We start from the raw sequence: 17619 nt of genomic DNA on the forward strand, positions 1-17619 counted from the left end.
TCATTTCAGGATATTATTTTAATGCATTGTTCTAAATGTAAGGAGTAAATAAATTAATATGATATTATTGGAAAATTGTTATTAGCAATGATTTAGTTTAAAGTAATTAGGATTGTAATCTAATTTTTATTAATTTAATGTATGTGCTTATTTATATTTTAAGTAGTGTTTTTTCATTTAATTATATTTTAATTTAATGATCGTGATTTTGTGAGTTATATGTTTGTAGCATTTTGGAATACGTTTGAGTAGAATACGTTGAGTATTTTCATGCATTTTCGTGAAATTTTTCTAATTTATGAGAAAAAAGCAGTGTACATGGATATAGTGAAGAGTGTGCGCAATGCCATTTTTGTGCAATTCTGGGATGTTTTTTTAAGTAAAAATAAGTCGACGTGTACATGGTTTAGTGATATTTTAATTAAATGATAGTTATTTTGTGAATTTTATATTTGTAGGAATTTGGTATACGTTTCAGTTAAAGTAAACGTGCATGGAAGTAATTTAAATATTTGACACTAAGTATTTGTAACCATTTGTAATGTTTGCGGTATGAATTCGTTGGTGACGTTTATAATATAATAGATAATTTAGAGGTAATAGTTTTTGGATATTTTATTTATTTTATACGTGGAAATGTTCATCCTTGGAAAGGGTATATACTTTTTCGCGATCAGGTAATTTCATATATGTGCTTATTTATCGAGTTTAAAGATTCACAGAATTTTTTTGCATTTTTGTGCAAATTTTTGTAATTTATGAGAAAATAGCAGTGTAGATGGATAAAGTTAAGAGTGTGTGCAATGCCATTTTTGTGCAATTCTGGAATTTTTTTTAAGTAAAAATAAGTCGACGTGTAAATGGTTTATGTGTACAGTAAGACCCCGCTTAACGCTGTTTCGGTTTAGCGCTCTTTTATTTCAACCCGGGGATTCCACGAAATCGCTCGCAGCATACGGGGATTCCACGAAATATTATGCAGCGATAGATTTCAAATACATATCCGAAAGCGTGTACTTGTATTTCTTGTTTGGTGCGGTATTGTACAGACATATTTTGAAGGGGTAAATGTGGAAGATGTCGAAGAAATAATTCAAGAAGCAGCGGCTAGTCTTTCTAATGATGAGCTCAAGGAATTAACTGAACAAGAAGAAAACAAAAATGTTGACAGCAGTGATTCAGAAGAAGAGCAAAAAAAACTTTCGATGGCGTTTGTAAAAAGGAGTTTGTCTACCATAACTGAAATAATGGATCAATTCATTGAAAATGATCCGAATTTTGACAGGAGCTCAAAAGTAAGGCGTGGTGTTAGAGATGCTCTATCCGTTTATGAAGAACTTTTAAGAGAACAACGCAAAAGAAAAAGGCAAACAACATTAGATGCTTTTGTCACAAAAAGGCAGAACACTGAAAACGCGGAAGGCTAACTAAATATGACTGACTTAGAATTTTATTTGTTTTTTTTTTAAGAATATTATTTTTGTTATTTATATTTTGTTTTTATTTTTGCAAGAAATAATAATGTGGTATTAATTTGGGCTTTAAGAAATAAATGTTTGGTTTTATTTTTATTAAAAAACACTTTTTAAATTTAATACCTAACTAATTTCCTAGCCATCTTCCCCTAACCCCAATATTTAAATGTAAAGATAGCCTCGTTTAGCGCTGTTTCGCATTACGCTCTACTTTGATGGAACGTATCCCCCGCGTTAAGCGGGGTCTTACTGTATGTGCTATTCTGAAAAACGCGCAAGGAGTTTGCGATTCTGCACTTTTCCCCAATTTTGCAGTTAATATTTGTCATGATTAAGCAGTTTTGTTACATAAAATTTCTAGCATAAGTGTAATTCGGCTAGTAGATTGTTGGAAAAAGTGTTCAGTAAATAAAAAGAAACATGTCTTTGGCGGCAAAAAAAAAAAAATAGAGGGTTGCTGTAGCAGAGTTGGTCGCCAAATTTTCGCCAAGTTACCATAATCCAAAGATCAACCTGCCATTTTTGTGCAATTCGGGCGGTTTAAGTGAAAATAAGTCTATGTGTATATGGATACCGAGTTTGTGCAATTGTTTGTCTTGTTATTTTGGCAGAAGCACTTCCGCAGAAAACCCGGTAAATGTAAACATTGCCAACTTTGGCGATAATAGTTCAAACCTGGTAACCCATCAGATTTATCCTGTTCGCTTGTTCGAAGTTTGCAACCATTCCTCTTGCATTCATTTTTTTAAATTATCACTGTCGTTGTTCGCATTTGCAGATTTATTTCTTCTCTTATTTATTATTATTTTTGCTGAATTTTTTAACAACGAATAGATAGAAATATTTTCGTAGATAGATGCCTGTTCTTGGTTCGGGATGAAAGGAAGAAAATACGGCGGGAGGGGTAAATGCTAATTTGTAACACAGCTGTTCACCTTGTGTTCTTAATTATTAACAGCTCTATGAACCATGAGGTTTCCAACCTCTAAAATAATTTGTTTTCGTAGGCCACAAAAATGTGCATATGCATTTTAAATAATTATGTAATGCTTTTTTTTTTATTATTGGTTATTGTCATCTAAAATTATGAGAATAAATCAATTTTTATGGCGTAAAATTTTAACAAGTTAATATATTGTTAATGCTTTTCTAACAATAACCTTTCAAAGGGTGGCAGGTGTGACATAAATAGATGATTAAATTGAAATAAAAAATATTATTGATTATCTAAGATGACAAAATAGTTGATGCATCACCATGGTCATCAAAATTAGCAAACAACTGCTGGTGTAAGGGATATATTGTTTTCTGTGTTAACTGGAATTTAAGACAAAATTTTTTCGTACATCACGTTTACCTGGTTAATTTCAGTACATTAATACAAATTTATATTTTTAAATGAATTTTTATTTCCGTTATAAAAGCTTATATGTCTTGTGTTTAATAATATATTCTTTCCTGTGCTAACTTGAATTTACTATAAATTTATTTACGTATATCACGTTTAACAGGTTAGTTTTACATCTACATGCTTATTATCTGTGAATTTTTTTTACATGCATTAAAAATCACGTTTACAATATATCACGTTTACGGCTCGGCTCATCGAGCTTGGCGAGTAAAAATGCAACGGCGCCAACGGGTTCTCTGCGGATGTAAACCCATTTTGGCTTTGTGAACGGTGATTTTTGGTGCAAAAATCGCCGCTTCGCAAGCCAAAATAACGAGGCAAGGAATTGCACAAAATCGGTATCCATGTACCGCCAAAAATCGCCAAGGGGTAACCTAAACTATACTTTTACCCAATTTATTACATAAGGTTATTTCAAACATTTGTTTAAAATACACATAAAAGAATAGATGTTGTCGCTAATCAAAACATGTTGTCAAGGCGGCACTTTTGTACGAATAAGAAGCAAAAAGGAACTAAGAACAACGTAACTTTACGCATAAATTTTTTTAAACAGTTGTTGAATTGAAACGTCATTACGAACAAATGTGTCGTAAAATGGTTGAGTTATTAAAGAAGTATAACAAAGTTCAGTTGAAATATAAAATAACAAAACGATCGAAATCTTTTCCTAATATTTAAAGAATATATTCAAATAAAACATTATTCAGCATTTTAAACTTTTTATATATAATGAAATCACGAACTTTCACAGATAAGTAAACTTACCCATTCGAGGAACAGACATATGCATAAAATGTTCTCCAGCATCCTGAGTATTTGAATCTTGATCTAGTCCCTCAAGCAGTTTCAGAAGAACCTCTTGAGGGACTTTACATCCTCATCCACGCAATTCAGAAGTAAACTTCGTAATTCGAAAATCAGGATCTAACCCGTGAGCAACTGGATCAAACTGATGCCGAAGTCTCAAGGGAGTATTACTAACTTCTAATTCTGCCGCAGCCATACATACTTGTGATGTAGCTTCCATTTTTATCTAAGCTCAAAATTAACAGTGGGAGCTTTAGCAGACGGCAAGTTCTCCGCTTCAACAAAATGGTAATATGTTTGGAGAGGTCCAGGTACTGCTGAAGCAGCGATTTGCAGAAATTGGTCACGTGACTTTGTACGCAAGAGAACATCACATGACTTAGAAAAGCATGTACTGGTGGTGCATCGAAAGGAAATTGGGGAAGTGGGAAATTAACGATGCGCTTTGTATTTAGCATTCTAAGTAGTTTTAAGTGTAACTACTACTTGTACTCTGTAATACTGGAAAAAGCTGTAGGAGTATTTTTGTGGAAATTTCCAGAACTGTGAAATGTTTTTTTGTTAAATAAATTTCATCAAGCTGTCATCGATTCCATGTGCATTCAATCTATTACGAACATCTATTACGCATGCAACAAGTTTTGGTATCAGACTTGGGATTAAATGCCAATGAGAACTGCGATAGAGCAGCAAATATGACAGCTCATGACTGCCTTTGTCGCAATCCCAGAAAGATGAAAGAGGTCGTCAAGTCTGCCAAAGGAGAGATAAAAGCAGGACAACAATCCGTTAAAGAAAATGATGAAAGCGCGCCAAAGAAAGACTGAAGCAGGTCAAGAAGGAATTAAAAGAAAAATGATGCCGCAATTGAAAATTTGTAGGCCATGGAAGGCAGAATAGACACGTTTGAAGACAAAGTTAGAGAAATTCAAGAAAAAGTTTCGGTTGTCTGACAGCAAATTGGAAAAAGAGTTTCTATCGTCTAGCATAAATCCAATAACAAATTGATGACAGGGCTTCTGCTGCTGTCGCCAAGAAAGTTGTGAGTTTAAATAGATCCATAAAGACATCTGGTCACATCTTAAATGCCTTTATGTTTGAATATATGTCATCCCGACCCTCTCTAAAGCTACACACATATCATCGAAAGGCCTCCTGACAAGTGTACAAGACGCGGTTCTCTATAACGCAAATGGATAGGATTCCGAAGCTAAAGTCTGCCATCTACACACGCTTCTCTGAGAGCAGACGCAACGGATATGCTTCACTTTCCAAAAACCAGAAGCTAGACTTCGAAGCTCTGTCCGACCCGTTGTAGCTTCACTTTGGAAAGGATTGTTCAAAAAACATAGTACGCGGAATTAAAATTTCGCCTACAGAAGGCCACGGATACATTTCACAAGGTCTCCAAGGATGATGTCTTATCTCGCTTTTGGGGACCACCCGACGCAGGCAAGAGAATAATCTCCCTGCAGTACTTCATCAATGGTATCCAGTATCCTCAGATAGAGCAAGCCATCAGAATGGCGTATGTCAAAGATTTAAAAAGCGCATAGTGGGGTGGGTGGTGGGAGCGGATGGTAAGAATGCTCAAGGAACTTCTGCGTCGAGTGTTAGGAAAATCCATCGTAGATTACGAAGAGCTCAACATGCGACTGTTAATAAACGCTAGACTGCTGACCAATGCGACTGTTAATAAACGCTAGACTGCTGACCTACATACAAGATGATGCATGTAAAATGGCACCATGAAAACCAGGAATATTTATTCATGAAGGCAGCAACAGCGAGACTCCAGAGATTGAAAAAGTAGACTGATCTTCTCTGATAAAACGCATAAAGTACTTGCAGAAGTTACGAGAAAATCCTAAACAAACATTTAGAAATGAGCATCTTGCTGTTTTAGCCCACAAGAGAGTAAGAAGAAATAATATTTTAAACTTTGGCCATAATTTTCTAATTGGGCATGATCATGTCCGATGCATCAAGTGGTCTCTTGAAATAATTTTAGAAATCACTCCTGATAAAAACGGTGTTCTAAGAGTTGCAAGTGTAAAAACCTAAGGGTAAGAAGATAGGTCCTTTTCAAAGACTCTATCCGTTAGAAGTGTCAGCAAAAGCTGATGTTGATGTCTTGAAAGCTTCTAGAAAAACTGGTATATCTGTCAGAACTATTCCCGACCCTTCGGTTGAGAACACTAATACCTTAGATAAAAATAACACGCCGAACAAATATTGATTTAGAAATCAAACAACAAAAATCAGCCTTATATTTGCAAATTTTAACTGGACTAGTTTCGATGGTTTTACCGAACTATCAGTTTCAGCTGCCAAAGCGCGTATGAACAAGATAAGATATAATGATAAGAATGGCTAGATAGGAGTTCAGCTACTGGCGCCATCTATAAATGAAACAAGAAAACTAAAACATAATCTCCTTAAAGGTTGGAGGTAAAGATGGATTGATTGATATTAGGGTCGTTAAATAGAACAGAAATACTTTTTGGAATGTAAAACACCTCTAGAAAATTTAATTCATCAATTCAATTGACAAAAGTTACATTTTATATGAAAAAATAAATAAAACAAATTGTATTAAGAAATACACATCACGAATACATGACAACATATCGCGAATTTCAAAAGGTAATACACAATGTTACATTAATTAAAATTATAGGTATATTTTTAGCCCTATTGAATTTCGGTAAATACTGCTCAAAATGCTTGCGCAAAATCCGATACAAGTTGCATAGTGTATGGGGTTTAAAAATAAAAATATGTCTCGCTGGAGTTAGATGTCAAGATGTTAGTTAGCTGTCAGTACATTTTTCAAATACGAAGAGTGAAAATTTAGTTTTCGCAAAATTTAATTCAATTCTGAATAAAAAAGACTTTCATACAATATTTTTCTGATTGATATTAAGAGTTTATTTCTCTACATTTCAAACTTTCTATGTTACGTTTTAAGCGAGAGGTGTGGTCAATAGAAATGATGTTAGGAAGCTGCGATTTAATTCCAAGATTTTTAATCCTACAGAGATGAGACGATTTTACCCTTAGCTTAAAAATAGCTGAATCGTTAAACATAGCGTCGCCATATTACAAAGGTTACTCTTACTAGGTGAGGAAGTTACGAGATCCAGGCTCCTAGGCAAGACATTTACAAAAATTAAATAATAAGTTCTGAATTTTTACAAATAATATAAGCTTTGTAAATTTTAAGTACATATAAGGAGATATAAATGCCCAGCTGTGAGACAACGTTTCAATTTATAGGAAAAATTTAATTGCGAACACCGCACATTTTTTTTTTTTTTTTTTTTTTTTGTATGAATAAATAGCATTGCATAGGTTACAAGTGTTATTAGGGTAACAATCCCAAGCAAAGCTAACTAAAATTTAATTGGGTGCCTTATTTGCTAACAGAATTGATTTCCGATAATATTTCAAAATAAACGAAGAGTTTATTTATATCATCTGTCTATTGTTTTAATTTAAGGATGTATTTTTCAAAATTTTGAGACATTCTCAAGATGCTGTTTTGTCCAAATATACTATGTATTTCTTTAATACATTTAAAGAAATCTAGAACCTCATTCCATAAAATATTCTATATAAAATATTCTATACTGAAACTGGCTGGGGAATTCAGCAATAGTATGGCTGTTTGCCATAGGCTTATCATTATGTTGTAATGGGGAGTTCGATTGAGTTGCCTCCGCAAAACTTAGTTCAGGTTTAACTTTACTATTTTTCTTGAATGCAGGTTTATATTTTGGGAACATCACGACTATGATCCTCTGCGCATTTCACGCAGCAAGGTTGGAAGAAGCAATTCTCGGAAGAGTGACGCCACTTTTGACAATTGTGACGTTGCGGGATTTGATTTTTGGTTTTATACTTTTCAACAGAAAATATATAGAGCATCAGGTCTTTCAGTTTATACATTTCTTCTATACTGGCAGATTGCATGAGGGTAACCTGGAATAGTGGCATGGGAGCTCCTGTTCTATGTTTAGTAAGTTGAGCAATTTTTTGAACAGTGAAGCCTCCATCAGTAATTGCCTGTGTAATTTCTTGCTTATCAGAATTAGATGGCAGTCTCTTTATAATCACTTTGATGGGTTGTTTATATTTCTCATTGATGATGTAGTGCTCAGTTGCCTCGTTCTTAAAAAATGTAGTCAAGATTCTGTGGTCGTCGGGTGTTTGCTGAAAAATTTCAGGAACTCTCCCTTAATTTTAGCTAAGAATTTCAGGAATTCAGCTTCGGATTTAGCAGCAAATTGCTTTAGAAAACCTCCAAATTTAATTCAACCACGATTAACTGTTACGGTAGGGACATTTTTTACCTGCGAAGCAGGATTGCTCTGAATTCCCTCATCCATTGTATTATCATTCGCATTATTTACATCAATCTTTTCATTTTCATTAAGTACAGGAAACTTACTTTTAGTCTCTAACACCGATTTCGTCTTATCTATTTGCTCTTGTTTAGATGTTTTTACTGGCGCCTTAAAGCCTTCGCTATCACTATCAGTAAGTTCGTTAGCTCCTTCAGGAGTAGTTTTACGTTTATCATTTTTAGAGTTAGAATTTAGCCTATCATTAGGGTTAACAAAGTTTACAGCTGGGTTAGAACGGGTGGATTTGCCTGCCGGAATAGCTAAGCCACACTTACATCTGAGAATATCTGCCCCGGCTTGCATTTTCTTCAGTATCATCATCATTGGTCCAGTAACTTTATCCCCTTCAGCAATGGGTAACGTTTTGTGGTAGAGCTTCACTGTAGATCTAATCTTCATCGTTTCAGTTTCAATATCTTCAATTTGGTTTTTTTCATAAATTCAACTGAAGCATTATTATCCAAGGCAGTAGTATCGGCCACTCCAGAGCAGCTAGCGTGAATCGTAGTAGCGACCGCCGGACCACTAAAATCCATGTGGGTATTATTACTGCCTCCCAGGGAACAAACTTCGGGGTTGACGCTCATAAATGAGCACCTACATGCACGGATACAAGGGACCGAATGGAATATATACAAGTCTTGAATAAATACTTTAATGAAAGAGTACGAATCAGGATCCAGTTCGTCATCGCGTAAAACAGAGCTACCGGAGTGTACTGGAGCTACCGGGAGCTACTCGGCTATCGTCGCTGCAGGTGAACATACGGGTAAAATCCTAGGAGAGCCCACACCCTTGACGACAAACTGGGAAAGTGCAGTATCACCCACTACATCGCGCGTTTCTCAAAATCGCCAACTTGAAAATAACAAATCAAAGAATTGCAAAAACTCATCCATGTATACATCGACCTATTTTCACTTAAAAAAAATCCCAGAATTGCACAAACTTGGCACTGCACACTCCCTTGACTTTGTTCATGCTCATACTTTGATAACCCAGTGGAGCGGTGTTTTGGTACCCCAGGGTACCTGGGCCGAAGGCCCTACCCCTTGTAGATCATTTTAGACATTTCGAACAAGATAAAGAAATTAACTTGGCTAATTAGTTCTTAAATTTTTTTAAAATTATATAGATATATGTATATATATATATATATATATATATATATATATATATATATATATATATATTTCCCCTATTTTTCAGCCAACCAACCTGACTATACATCTAATTCAGACTAAACTCTAATTGTAGCTGTAAAGAACAGAAGGGACAGAAAGCTGCCGAGCGGAGAATCCTAAAAGTCAAGATGTTAATTGACAGAAGGAGTGGACAAAGTGTTACCAGCCCTTGATAAATATTGAGAGGTTACAGGTAATAAATTAAAGATATATATATATAGATGCCACACAGTAAATAAAGGATACGATATAAAATGCAATACAATAAATAGAAAAAGAAGGTGCTCCATACATAAACATAAAAACATAATACACAGGAAAGCATTACTATGCTATGCCGCAGCTTACATTATCCATTTATTGAGAATGGCCAGAGGTCGATTTTTATTATCCAGGTTATACTGATCATAATCTGGGATCTTAATGGCAGGATTGTTGATAGTGAGCTGCCTGCTGTGAAATCTCTTGGCAATCTTATAATAAACGGATTTGAGGGGGCGTACACCCATTTCCTCGTGAATCTTGTTGTTACGCACATACCAAGGTGCATTAACAATTTGGCGTAACATACAATTTTGTGCCACTTGAAGTTTCCCTCGATATCTATTGCATGAGTACGCCCAGACAGGGCATGCATAGCATAGTAATGGACGCAAAATGGATTTATAAATGAGTAACTTATTATCTATTGATAAAACACTGTTTCGAGCAATTAAGGGGAAGAGTTTAGCTTTACGTGCTCGAAACTTATTGATAATATTTGTAATGTGTGGGTTCCATGACAAAGTTTTACTGAATGTCACCCCAAGGTAAGGGACTTGCTTGGTCCAGGGGATAGAATTTCCATATATCGTGAGGTTCTTCTTGAATTTTTCTTTTCTGGTAAACAGAATGGCTTGAGTTTTATTTAAGTTGACTTTTATTTTCCACTGTAAAAGCCAAGTCTCTAGTGCTTCTATGTAATTTTGTAAGTGTTGGATAGCTGAACCAGCAAATGCACATTGTGTGAGGATTGCTGTGTCATCTGCATACATAGCCAGGGTTGTGTTATGTGTTGTAGGGATGTCGTTCACGTAAATATTAAAGTAGGTGGGCCCTAAAAGGGATCCCTGAGGTACCCCTGCCCTTATGGGATGTACAGTCGAATTTGTTCCAGATACGTGAACGACGAAGTTTCTACCTGTTAGGTAGGACTTTGTGATATTTGTGATGTAATCTGGAAAACTCAGATTGTGTATTTTGTAGACGAGCGCCTCCAGCCAGACTATCGAAAGCTTTGGATAGGTCAATAAACAGTCCTCCTATGACCTTTTTCTGTGCAAAACCTTCAGAGATCATTTCGACTACTCTGTAGAGCTGGTTCGTAGTTCCTAGGCCTTTTCTGAATCCGAATTGACATGGGATAAGGATGTTGTTGCTTTCCATATGACTATTGATTCTTTGCAGTAGGGTGGCCTCAAAGAGCTTGCTGTGTGAAGGTAATAGACTTATCGGCCGATAAGCTTCCGGATCAGATGCAGTTTTTCCCAGTTTTAAGATAGGGATGATTTTTGCCGTTTTCCATACTGTTGGGATATATTGCTGTTGCAAAATTTTGGTGAAGAGCTTGGAAAGCATGAAGACAATCTTGATAGGCAGTTTCTTCAACATGGCGTTCGTGATGTTATCCAGTCCTGGACTCTTCTTCTTCTTTAGTTTATTGACATAGTCAACAACCTCCGAAGGCATAACTGGAGGAATGTTGTTTATGCTTGTTTCTGTTGTGAAACTGTTATGAAAGGTGTAAAGAAGATTTTCTGTTGTAGTGTCCTGTATGTTGTTTGTGCAAAACTGAGATTCCAGCTGCTGTGCTAACAATTCTGCCTTCTCAGTTTCAGTGTAGTGAATCCTCGTAGGGCCTTTAAGGGGCGGAATGTTATTGTAGCATTTAGTATACCTAGAGATTGCTTTCCACTGTGAGTTATCATCTGTGGAAAGTGAGTTAAGGTAACTGGTCCAGCTGTGTTGTGCTTGTTCACGTGTAAGAGACTTGACTGCATTAGACAGGCGATTCAGCAGTTGTTTATCCTCTGTATGCCTGGTCCTCTGGAATCTCCTTCTTGCTGCATTTCTCTGTTTGACAAGTTGTGCCAACTCTCTGTTACGTACCGTTTTCCTCTTAGGTACATCTACTTTGGCATCATCTCTTGCCATAATAATTTTTTGAATAATCTCCTGAATAAAACTGTCAATGTCATCCCCTGACTGTATCGTAGGAAGAGTGTAGTGTATGTTGTTAAGAGCTTTGGCAAATTTTTGCCAGTCAATCCGAAAGGCTTTGGTGTCTGTTGTGGTATACCTACTAATGTCCAGAATCATCTTGACCGGGTTATGATCCGATGATAATTCATCCAGCACGGAAATATCCAGTGGGACACTGGTATTTCCGAGCAGGAAGAAATCGAGGATTCCAGTGGACCTAGTGGTGTACCGTGTTGGGGTTTTTGGAGCTCCTATGTGTAATCCTGCCGTGTGGGCTAAGTTTAGAATTACACGTCCAGTGTCGTTTGAATTATAGCAGTTCCACGCGCGTTGCCGTGCATTTAAGTTTCCACCTAGGATAATGTGTTTTCTAAGATTGAGTAAAATTTGTAAGTCATCCAGGACTGCAGAAACATGACGTCCTGGAGGTATGTAAGTGGGGACCAGAGTGTATGTTATGGAAGAGTTTGTTGTGAGTGAAATAGCAGAGGCCTCTACGACCGAAAGCTGCGGAATTGTGACAGGAAGATGTGGGATGCAGCGTTTTATCAGGAGTGCAGTGCCACCCCCCTTGGGCGGGAGATGGTAGGAGATCTGTTTGATCTATGTACTGCATAATTCTGTATATAAATTGGTGAGGCTGGGCCAAGTTTGTGTTCTTGAAGGAACATAACATCAGGAGTGTACTCATTTATAAAAATCTCTTAATTCATGAATTTTTTGAGGTAACCCATTTGCGTTCCATGTAATGATATTCAAGACATTGCATACATTATTCATTATTTACAACATTCACTGAGCCAAAAATTTCTTCAAATAATTCAAAGAGTAAAAATAGCTTATCGACAGTATTCTGAGTTGCCTGTAGTTCTGGCATTTTACTTGTAATTTTTTTTAACACATTAAGGAAAGAAATACCATTGAATATATTGACAATGTCCTTAATCATTTTTGCAACTTCAAATCGGCAAGAGAGGCCTACATCATTGTTATTATGCTTTTTAATATTGTTACAATCACCCTTAGTTTTCTTAATTTTTTCAGTTTTATCATTTTCAACAGTAATATCAGGAGTTTTGGGTGTTTTTCCTCTAGCAACATTAGCATATGATATGCCAGGTTTGACAGTGTTAGACATAACAACAGGTTTATTTGCAATAATATTATCTTTTGACTTATTGCTCTGAGTTCTGACACACTGAGGAGCTGGAAATTTGGGACACCCACGATAGTTCGCAGGATGTCCCGTTTGTCCACAATTGCAACATTTTACATTTTCGATAAATTTGCTGGAACACTCCTCCGTCTTATGGGTGCCAGCACACTTTACACACCTGGGTCTGAGTTTGCAATTATCAGATGAGTGATGGAAGTGCTGGCAGTTATGACACTGCACAACACTTCCATTCACTTGGTGTGAGAACACAGAATTCTCACAGTGAACACGGTGGCTGTATCGATTCTTAAATCGTTATCGCGCCCTGCCACGTGCATCGCAGTGGATAAAAACTGGAAGGACTGGTTTTGTCTTCCGCTTTCTGCCTGTCGTCGTGTTAACGAGTGTGTGGGCCTTCGGGCCACACACACACACACACACACACACACAGCTCTCACCATCGTCCACGGTAAAACATAATGTACTCGATCTGATGTCCATTTTCAAGGATGGAGGAGAAAATATGTTCTTGTACGAAGAATATAAGAACTCAGGTAAACTTTACTGATTAGGCTGCGAGGTAAAAATTGTTCCTGTGCTGTGACTCAACGTGTATAATCCTGACAATTGGATGTTTCGAAGTGACGACCATGTGCGCCAATTTCAAGCCTATCTGCCAGAAATTTGATCTCTTCTATCACGAGTAATTGCACTGCATACTAATTAAGCTTCTTGCAAGATGCTGATAAGTAATGTGCCTTTGATGCATCAGGATTAGGAATTGCAATATACCGTAAAAAATGAACGCTGTGACAGTCCCGTAGGACTAACGAGTAGGACATGCCGAAGGGCATTCATGAATGTGTTTTTTTTTTCTTATAACATATCGAATATAGGCTAATCAAGAAATGTGTGTTTTTGTGATTTAATAAATGTATATTTAAAAGAGAGATACTGACTCATGCATGCCTTATTGGGTAAGTCATTTGATTCTTATTATTAATAATCATGCAATGTACTAACCACTAAATTTTTAGTTTAACGATTGACGTGGAATTAATTCGCATTTGATACTCTTAGTATAATTACTTTTATACGATCACGGCCAGCAACACCACATTTATGGTGCCGTGACCAGGATGACAAAAAAAAAAAAAAAAAAAAAGAGTTTAAGTTTTAACTGTTGGTCCTGTTTGATTTCAGGTAGAGAACCATTTTATGCTTATGCCTAAAAATATAACTACACGTGTGATTCCAGTATGAATACTATTGATAATTGCTTAAATATTTTGAATTTTGTGATTATGTCTGATATCAAATAGGTGAATATTAGTAATGATTGGATAAAATTTTAAATTTTGTGATTATCTGATATGAATCATTATGAAAGATTAAGTTGAAAATTGCATATGTATATTAATTAAACTTAGGAGATAATATAATCAATTAATCAATACTGTTTAGGAAATAAATTATTATATGTATATATATATATATATAATTCCATATGACTATGTTTTCTGCTAATGTGAAATAATTTAATGATAAAAAATAGATATGTGAAAATGGTAATATCAATTCAAAATTGGTCAGTATTTAAGAAATTATTCCTGAATGTATATCATATTGTGTGGTAATGAGTATGTAATAACTTGTATCCATGTGAAAAATTTCGATAAGTTACAATAGTGTATTTATGAATGTACTATACATTAGGAGTAATAATAATAGTAATTTATAGTGGTACTAAAGGATAGTAAATTAATTCAGAATGGCTAAGAAAAATAATGTAATGAATGGCTAAGAAAAATAATGTAATTCAGAATGGCTAAGAAAAATAATGTAATGAGTCTGGCTACTGCTCTGCCTACTTTTTCAGGGGAGCATGACGAAAATATAACATTTTTTTCTAGATCAGTTATGCCAAATGGCAAGTTTAGAGAACTGGAATGAGAACAGAAAAAGTTTGGTGTTAAAAATTCAATTGAGGGGTAAAGCATTAAAATTTGTAATTGATAATGAATCGTGTAAAGATATGTCATTTGATGATTTAAAAGCATTACTAAGTAAAAAATTTGCAAAATCTCAGTCATTTGACACAATTCAAAATAACTTTAACTCAATTAGACAGACCCCAGATCAGTCAGTCGAGGACTTAGCGGAAAAAGTGAATATTTATGCCACAAAATATTTTGGGTGCTATCCTAGTTCGAGTGAAGAGGTACATAACCTCACTCAAAAAGCAATACTTTCAAAATTCTTAGAAGCTCTCAGACCAGATTTAAGACTGGAGGTTAAAAAACTAGGACCTGTTGATTTTGCTACTGCTGTTAAACAGGCAAAGAACATAGAAAAAGCATTGGAGGATTCTGGTAATAGCTCACAGACACATGATTTTTCACCTGAATTAAATACATTAATTATGCAACAAATGCAAAATAATAAAGCCATTGAGGATTTGTCAAAAAGATTTAATGAAATTTTACCCAATGGTAGTGTAAACAATGTAACTACACTAGAAAATAATGCTACACAAAGTAGTAATAATAGAGAATCTTGTCATATTTGCCAACAGAATCATTGGACTACAGAGTGTTCTTATTTTCCTTCAAACAATAATTTTCAATATTATAGACAGGCTAGAAACAACCACAGAAGAAATTTTTATAGGGGTAACTTTATCAATAGAAGGAATAGATATAATAGTCAGTATGCTTTCACACGAGGTAATAGACCACAGAACAGTAATAGAAATAGGCCACAATACAGAAGATACAATACTCATAGAAATAATTTAAACTAATGAAGGGTACTTGCAGATCTCCCAGATACACAAAGTATTACTCAAGTGCCCATAAAAAAATTTGGGGGAAACAAGACAAAATTAAGAAAATAAGGAACTCAAATAGGCCAAATACACATGAAAGATTCCGACACAAAATTAAAGAAAGTAATGAACAAAAATTGGTAGCTTCTTGCCAGACTAATAGTATCACAGAATCACCAGTAATAGAAATCAAATTTGGCGACTTTGTGGTAGAAGCATTACTCGATACAGGTGCAAATTTAAGCTTAATAGCAGATCTGTAAGAATACATACGCTAAATAATGCCACTATCCCATATTTATCTGCTGTAAACTTAAAATTTCGTTTAGGAAATAAATGGCTTGCCAACCAATTTTTTGTTACACAACATAATTGGAATACAAATTATCAAATGATTTTAGGGTATGATTTCATTCAAAAAAATAAGATACTTATAGATGCAGATAAAAGTCAGTTAATCATTGATAACACATATTTTGATCTTCTGGACAAAAGAAAAAATTGTACTAACATTAATGCAAAAAAGGTAGACAAGAATAGTAGACCAGAGGAGTCGGGTATTGTAAGAGTAGTATTGAATACCAGAATTGCGCCAAATACAGCAGAGATAGTAAAGTTAAGCATTCCAATTAATATGCAGAAAGAAAAGCAAATAATGTTCTCACCAGACAGGCAAAAAGTGGGCAAGATAGGTATGACTGATTCAATTCATGAGATAAGTGACAGGCAATATATATTCACCATAATTGAAAACAATTCCAATTCCACAATTATTCTAAGAAAGGGTGAAAAGATTGGTAAGGTATATAAAGTTGAAGAAAAACAATTTGAAAAACTTAGAGAGCAACAAAATTTGCAGATTAACCATATAACTTTAAAAGAAATAAAAAAATTAAGAAAGGAGGAATTAAGCCCAGATGATTTTGATTTAAGTCATTTAGAAGCAGAACAAAAAAATAAGATGATTGAAATGCTCATGAAAAATTCAGCTGTGTTTTCAAAATCTTACACCACTCTGGATGAGACTGATGCTGTCGTGCCACAATTTAATTTATTACATAACTTTACAATTCAAACTAGACCATACACTATTCCTCACATTGCTAAAAAATATGCCCAAGAGGAGATAGCCAAATTGTTAGAAGCAGGTATTATAGAGCCATCGACATCGAGTTACAGTTTTCCAGTAATTTTTGTCAAAAAGAAAGCACCACCTAATACTGATCCTAGCAAATTAAAATTTAGAATGTCAGTAGATTATAGATTGCTAAATTGCATAACTGAATCATATCAAATATGTCTACCTAAGATTTCAGATATTTTGCATAATATAGCAGGTAAAAGTTATTATTGTGTGCTAGATCTTAAGTAGCATTTTTTCAAATAAAGTTAGATCAGAAAGATAAAGAAAAATTAGCCTTTTGCACGGAACTTGGCAATTTTCAACCAACTCGGTTACCTTTTGGGGCAAAAAAATTCATCTACTTATTTCCATACTCTAATATCAAAATGTTTAGGTGAATTGCAGGGTCCAAATTTACAATATTTTCTAGATGACATAATTGTTGCAGCTAACAATATAAATGAACTAGTAATTATTTTACAAAAGGTGTTTGACAAGTTAAAAAATTTAATTTAACGCTAAACCCAGCCAAATTGCAGTTATGTAAACAAGAGATTACGTATTTAGGTTTTTCGGTTAATAAGAATGGTTTTGCTCCTTCAGAGGAGAATATTCAGAAAGTAGCCAAATTTCCTAGGCCAAGAAATGTGAAAGAGGTTCAAACATTCATAGGCATGGTAAATTATTTTCGACACTTAATTTTTAATTATGCAGAAATTGACAAGCCAATAGTAAATTTAACAAGAAAAAATATACTATTCGTGTGGAACGAGAGATGCCAAAATGCATTAGATAAAATACAAGAATTAATTTTAGAAAAACCCACAATAAAAAACATAGAAAATGATAAACCTTTATATTTAGTAACTGATGCTTCTAGATCAGCCATTTGTGGCATATTAATGCAAAAAAAATGATAATAAGTTTTTCCCAGTACAATTTTACTCAAAAATTTTAACACCTGCTGAGGCTAGATATCCTTC

The 17619-nt window shown here is 34.8% G+C and overlaps 1 pseudogene across 1 annotated transcript in view; it reads right to left on the bottom strand.

Moving 5' to 3' along the window:
- The window catches only part of LOC118205272 (inactive selenide, water dikinase-like protein), a 38567-nt pseudogene extending 34566 nt beyond the window's left edge, over positions 1-4001 (bottom strand). The window contains exon 1 of the transcript XR_015044087.1: positions 3655-4001. The product of XR_015044087.1 is annotated as an inactive selenide, water dikinase-like protein (transcript). The remainder of the gene's footprint in view (positions 1-3654) is intronic.
- Positions 4002-17619: the final 13618 nt, after the last annotated feature.

The sequence above is a fragment of the Stegodyphus dumicola genome, chromosome 11 (genome assembly GCF_044657685.1).
Source record: "Stegodyphus dumicola isolate Sdum_Otavi_A_Nest chromosome 11, ASM4465768v1".
NCBI lineage: Eukaryota > Metazoa > Arthropoda > Arachnida > Araneae > Eresidae > Stegodyphus > Stegodyphus dumicola.